This window comes from Saccopteryx bilineata, chromosome 1 (assembly GCF_036850765.1).
Source record: "Saccopteryx bilineata isolate mSacBil1 chromosome 1, mSacBil1_pri_phased_curated, whole genome shotgun sequence".
Taxonomy (NCBI): Eukaryota; Metazoa; Chordata; class Mammalia; order Chiroptera; family Emballonuridae; genus Saccopteryx; species Saccopteryx bilineata.
The window spans coordinates 308022481-308029030 of record NC_089490.1 but is presented as its reverse complement, the minus strand read 5'-3'; positions in this window follow the sequence as shown (position 1 = coordinate 308029030).

The window sequence follows — 6550 nt, the reverse complement described above, 5'->3', positions numbered from 1 at the left end:
CGACCAGAGGCTTCAGACCTGAGAGGGGGAGGAATCCCTGGCCTGAGGGCTGGCAGGAGAGCTGGGATCCTGACGATAGCACCATACTGGGCTTGGGGCATGGAGGAAGGAAATGAGAACTTCTGGTCCCTGGGAGCCCAGAGAGGCCTGGAGGGGCAGTCAGGGAAGGCTTCCTGGAAGAGGCAAGCAAGATAAGAGGAAATAGGACTGAATAAGGAGGGAAAGAAGGTACAAGAAAATCATACCCTTTCTGCTCGTATGGCCAGGCCCCTCCATCTCCAGGTCCTTCCTTGCTCTGCTCCTCACCAGAGGCCAAATGATACCAGGGGAGCAGCCCTCCCTACTTCATGAAAGTACTTTAGTGACCTCCCTGCTGGTTATCAAAAAGGGGCAACATCCTTCTCTCCTCTCTCACCTTACCCTGCTGGCTTCCCAGAAGGAGACTCCTGAGAATCTTAAAAGGGAAGGGAGAAATGGATAGGAGAGGAAGACAGAGAGGGAAGGAACATAAGAAAGTAGAGGAAGGCCTGACCTGTGGTGGCGCGGTGGGATAAAGTGTTGACCTGGAACACTGAGGTCGCTGGTTCGAAACCCTGGGCTTGCCTGGTCAAGGCATGTATGGGAGTTGATGCTTCCTGCTCCTCCCCCTTCTCTCTCTCTCTCTCTCTCCCTCTTTTCCTCTCTCTCTCCTCTCTGAAAAAAAAATTGAATAAAAAGTCTTTAAAAAATTATAAAAATAAAATATTTTTTAAAAAGGAAGGAGAGGAAGGGAAAGGGATGCAGCACATTAGTGGAGGTCCTTCGGGCGCTGGCAGGAAGGAGGGCTGTCACGGAAGGGACGGGAAGGCCCTGCCACCTTGATGCCCTCCCTCAGGAGCTCACAGCACAAAGCCCCTGAGGTTGCTGCTGCCCGAAGCCCCCAACCCCTAGTGCTGGTTCCATGAGCAATGCCCTTTGAGGCGTGTCCCCCCTCCCAGTAGGCCCTGCAGCCCCTGTGGCTGTGGTAGTGAGGAGGGCTACACCCCTGCCCTCCAGGGGTGCCCAGATGCTCCGAAATAGGCCCCGGAGGCCCACATTTTGGGTCTTTCCCCAGGCTGGACAGCTCCAGAACAGGGGAAGCAGACAGGGGCCGCTTTGGCTGAGTTCCCTAGGCTGAAAGCGATGGGGCAGCCAGGTCCCTGCCTGTCCTTGGTCTGGGACTCAGCAGGAGTTTCTATTTGCAGTATGGAGGCCAGGAAGGTGAGAAGACAAAACAGCAGTGTCTGGAGGCCCTGGGCCCTCTGCCGGGGCCTGGCTGGGGACATTCTCAAACATCGCATTCCTCCCGTTAATCCCTACAAGTTCCATTATTGTTGGAGCTGTGATTATAAAGCAATCAGGAGAATCCTTTATTCCCCTTTTTTAGAATGCTTGGCTCCCCAGCATGAGTAAAAACATCAGGGAAGGGGATGGGAGGAGCAGGGAAGCGTCTCTCCCCAGAATGGGAGAGAAAGAAGAGAAACAGACTCCATTTTCATTCTCCTTCTCAGGCCCAGCCAAGTCCTGGTTCATGCTTCCCGGTGCTATGGCCTCAGCCAGCTCTGGGCTTTAGGCAGTTCCAGGAGTGCTGTGGGTAGCCCGGTGGCCAATGGGAGAAGACCCCCTGGGGTTTGGGTTGGAGGAGAGAAGCAGAGGTGAGACTTAGCCAGGAGCCCTGACCAAGTGGTTGGGAGTTTTCTTCCTGGCTCTGTCACTTCAGGCTGTGTGAGCTGGGCAAGCTGCTTGCCCTCTCTGGGCCTGACCTTTCCCCATCTACAAAACAAGGTGTTTTTGCAGGATTATTCCTAAGGCCCTTTCCCTGCTTTAATAGTCTGTGGGGGTAAAGACTGCAGTGAGGGTAGTTGGAAGAAACTGGAAAATTGAGCTTGGTTCCAGGTTCGGGCATGTGGTTAGGACTGGGAGGGGAGCCAGATGTGTTGGACTCCCACAGCCCCAAGGCACCACCTACCTAGCCCGACTGTCTCACCTCACCCTTAGACCCTGACCAGCAGAGGCAAGGCTCCACCCATGCTCTGGATTCTCAGGGCCTGCTAGAAGACGGAGTCTGGGATGTCTGGGGATATGCTGTCTGTTTTCTTAGAGTAGTGCAGGAACATGGACAAGGCTGGGCAGCTAGAAGCAGTTAACTGGGGGAGAGGTGGTGGGGTAGAAGGAGAGTGAAATAAATAAGGGGGAAATTGGGGAGATGCCTGGTGAAGGGTATTTGGGAAATTTCATTGTGTGGGCTTCTGAGTAAAAGTTTGGAGCCAGACCACCTGAGTTAGAACCCTGGATGAACCACTCACCAGCAGCATGACCTTGGGCAAGCCACCAAGCCTGTAATTGGGTAACAGCATCTTAAAAGATAATTGGGAAAAACAACACACTGTGTGCAAAGCACCTGGCTTAGGAAGCACTCAGTAATTGAGACATGACAATATTATCACTGTTGTTGAATCATGAACAAAAGCAATAACAACATCTCAATCTGATGCCAAGCTAGATTTTTTTCCAGCTTTTAAATCAGGGGTCCCCAAACTTTTTACACAGGGGGCCAGTTCACTGTCCCTCAGACCGTTGGAGGGCCAGACTATAAAAAAACTATGAACAAATCCCTATGCACACTGCACATATCTTATTTTAAAGTAAAAAACCAAAACAGGAACAAATCCAATATTTAAAATAAAGAACAAGTAAATTTAAATCAACAAACTGACCAGTATTTCAATGAGAACTATGCTCCTCTCACTGACCACCAATGAAAGAGGTGCCCCTTCCGGAAGTGCGGTGGGGGCCGGATAAATGGCCTCAGGGGGCCGCACGCGGCCGTGGGCCGTAGTTTGGGGACCCCTGTTTTAAATCTTCTGCACTTAGACAGGAGGAACCCAGCTGGGTATTTTCCCACCTCTTTCCCGGGAAAGGAACCAGCCTCAGGACACCTTGAAGTTTGGAGACATGGACAGCAGGTGGCAGCATTTCATTGCAGTTAATGAACACTAACCCTCCTGCACTAGCCCAGCAGTCAGGACTGGCCACACCCCCTTCTACAAAGGATGACCCTTTCTCTCCCCTGTCTGCATGAGCTAAATGGAATGAGTGACCACAGGATGACAGGTCCTGAACTGAGCAAGAACAAGGGGCTTGCTGATCTCTCCAAACAATGACCAACCTGGCATGGAAGCTGCAGGGTGGGTTGTGGGGAGGGTCTCTTCCATGTGCTGCCGTTAGACTCTCTCCGTGGACATGGATGGGAGGGTGCACCTGAGAGAGAAGGCTGAGTCCTGCCACCTCTGAAGGTGTGTGTGGAGGGGTTCTGTATAAGGCAGACTGCCACGTAAAGTGTGAGTTGGACAGGATGAGTCCTAGAAATATAAGTGCAAACTGCAGAACCTCTTGACTTACACTATTCTCAGATCTCTTACTTACAGAACAGGGAGATTTGTACCTCCTTTCTGGCTGACAGTGTATAAAGGTCAGAGCGTAAAAATCGGGGCTCCAGGAATAGCTATCCAGAAGGGGGTGAGTGCTTGGAGGCAGAAGTGTGGGCCCAGCCTCATTTTCCTACCAAAGCCTCTAATCACCTCCGAGGAGTGACCCAGACAGTTTTATATTTCTGAGTCTTAAACTATTGAGTTTAAACGTAACTGTCATTCAGCCACAGAAACAGGAAGAAATGCTGGTTGTTGGGCGGATATACCAACTCCTGGCTCCTAATTCATCCCTTGGCCAAGGCTGAGGCTAGAGAGACGCAAAGGGGAAAAGGAGGGAGTAGGCACCAAGACCCAGGAACCACTGGACCCTCTTTAGAAGAGGAAATTGCAGTTGGGGGTGGGAATGACACACTGGGTCCCCAAGGCTCTCCAAGGAGGAAAAGGAACCAGGCGAGGGAGAGAAGGGGAGGAGGTCTTTGGCTGCTCATGGTTATTAAGAAATTAATTCCAAGTGGGCTGATAATCTGTTTCCCCTCTGGCCTTGTGGCTGACCATTTCTCTGACATTGCATCCTTATGTTGAGATCCTCCATGGAATTGAATTGATGGACTGTGTTGGGCAATTAAGTTTGTAGAATTTGTGTTGTTTGATTTTGCTCACTTTTATTGTTAAAAATGGCCACTGCCCACGTGATGATGCTGTCAGGTGATACGATTAATTACTTTCCTACTTGAGAAGGGGCTTGGTTATGCTGGTGTGTGCCAGAGGAGGCATTTTCACACCAAGAAAAGTTTGTAAAGAAGGAGGAGCTAAGAGGCCACATTGTTTCAGGGAGGAAGCAGCCAAGATGGCGGGGTGCTGAAGGAGAAGCCAGTTTGTGCAGAGAGAAGGAGATGGGAACCAGAGGGGACTGAGCTATGGGCCTTTGATTCTAGGAAAACTGGGAGAAAATCAGTGACTTTGGGAGCCCTGAATGGAAAGGGAAGTTTTTTCCCACTGTGTGTATTTACTCGCCCGCTGGTGCAAAGCTGGAATGAAAGGATGGCCCACCATTGCTTGGCTCTGTTGTTTCATTACCATCTATCTGAGTTTAATGTGAACCTGCATGTGCCAGGCAGCTGTGATGGCCATGACTACTGGTCATACAGGTTGTAAACTCCGTGACTAACTGGCAACTGGTAGAAGGCCAATCTAGCAGTAGAAGGCATGGCCTTCAAAAGCCCATCACTGAAAAGAATCACAATTAATCCCTGAGATGTGGGTCTTTGGTGGGCAACTGCCTCAAGGAGGGGCCTGGACTAAACGACCTAAAGCCCAAGATTGGGCCCCTTGTGCAGGCCCAGGTGAGAGAGAGGAGTGTGATGTCCTGCAAAATGCAGGAGAGAGGGTTCGTGTCAGAGCAGGCCTGGAGACGGCTTTGCATTTTTTCTCAAATACTCATGGCATGCTATGATCCAGGCATATGGATTACAGGAGTCCAAGTTGCTGCTTTTCATGGAACTTAACAGGGACTAGATGATAAAGTTACCAGTGAACCCAGAGGCAGATTAAGGTTGATTAAAACCCCAGGCACAGAAAAAAAAATATTGGGCCCTTTACATTAGAAAAAAAGTGTGAAGTTGGGGTTTTACAGGGCCCTTCAGAAGTCAGGGCCCAGGGCGCATGCCTGGTGTGTCTGCTGTTAAATCTGCCTCTAGGTGAACCCATGGGCTAGTTGGGATGGAGAGAGGGTAAGGCAGAGCACAATACACAGTGATGGTGGGAGTTCTCTGATAAGGGCAGCTCTGTTGAGACTGGTGAGGAGACTCTCTGGGGCTGAGGAGATCCAAGCAGAGGGATCTGCCCCAGATGGTGAGTTCTATGTGTGTGAGGCGAGCAGAGGCTAGCTGGGCGGGAGGGTGATGAAGAGGGCATGACAGACAGCAGGAAGGTGGGCAGGGTCTGATCACACAACACTTCATAAGGATTTTATGAGGAGAGCTCTGGGATGGGGAGAGGTAGAATAGGGTAAATGAAAGATAAATGGTGATGGAAGAAGACAACTTGGAGTGGTGAACACACAATACAATCTAAAGATGTGTTATAGAGTGATACCCTTGTGGCTCTGGTTGGTTGGCTCAATGGTAGAGTGTGGGCCTGGTGTGTGGAAGTCCCAGGTTTGATTCCTAGTCACAGCATACAAGAGAAGTGACCATCTACTTCTCCACCCCTCCCCCTCCCCCTTATCTCTCTCTCTCTTCTGCTCCTGCAACCAATGGCTCTGTTGGTTTGAGCGAGTTGGCCTCAGGCACTGAGGATGGCTCTCTGGAGCCTCTACCTCAGGTGCTAAAAATAGCTCAGTTGGCAAGCAACGGCCCTAGATGGGCAGAACATTGCCAGTAGGGGGCTTTCCAGGTGGATCCCTGTTGGGGCGCATGTATGAGTCTGTCTCTCTGTCTCCCTACCTCTCACTTAAAAAAACCACAAAAGGACTGTACTCCTAAAATATATATTATTATATTAACCAATGTTGCCCAATAAATGAAAATAAAAAGAAGAGGCCTCTGGAATGAATTGGGGCAGAAGAGAGTGGAGGTCCAGGCAAACAAACTGGAGCCAACTGTGGGAACAATGGGCCAACTGTGGCAAGTGGAAATGCTGGCAGCATTCCAGGTGCAAGAATAAACAAAGTACCAGAGGCAAGAAGTGCTGGAAGATGAGGCATTTTGGGAAATGGCTAAGAGCAGAGGGTCCATGGGCAGGGGGGATAGCGGGAGAGCAGGTCCAGCTGCAGGAGGAGCCAACCTGAAGCTGAGGAGGCATAGGCTCTCCTTGACAGGCTATGGAGTAGGGACTTCTGTCATGGGGCATGGAAGCAGGGGAGGCTCACTTGGGTGATACAATCCCAGAGGCTTCAACTTGCTTGTCTGCCCTCACTGGAGGTGGTATGCTGTCTTGGATCTGAATTCTGACTCTGTCAGTTAGCAGTTGGGTCAATAGACATTACTTATTCTTCCTGGTCCTCATTTTCTCATCTGTGACATGGGGCTAATGAAGTGAAAGGAAGCAAAAGGCCACTATATTGCCTGGCACCTCATATCACTAGATAAATAAGTGCTTGG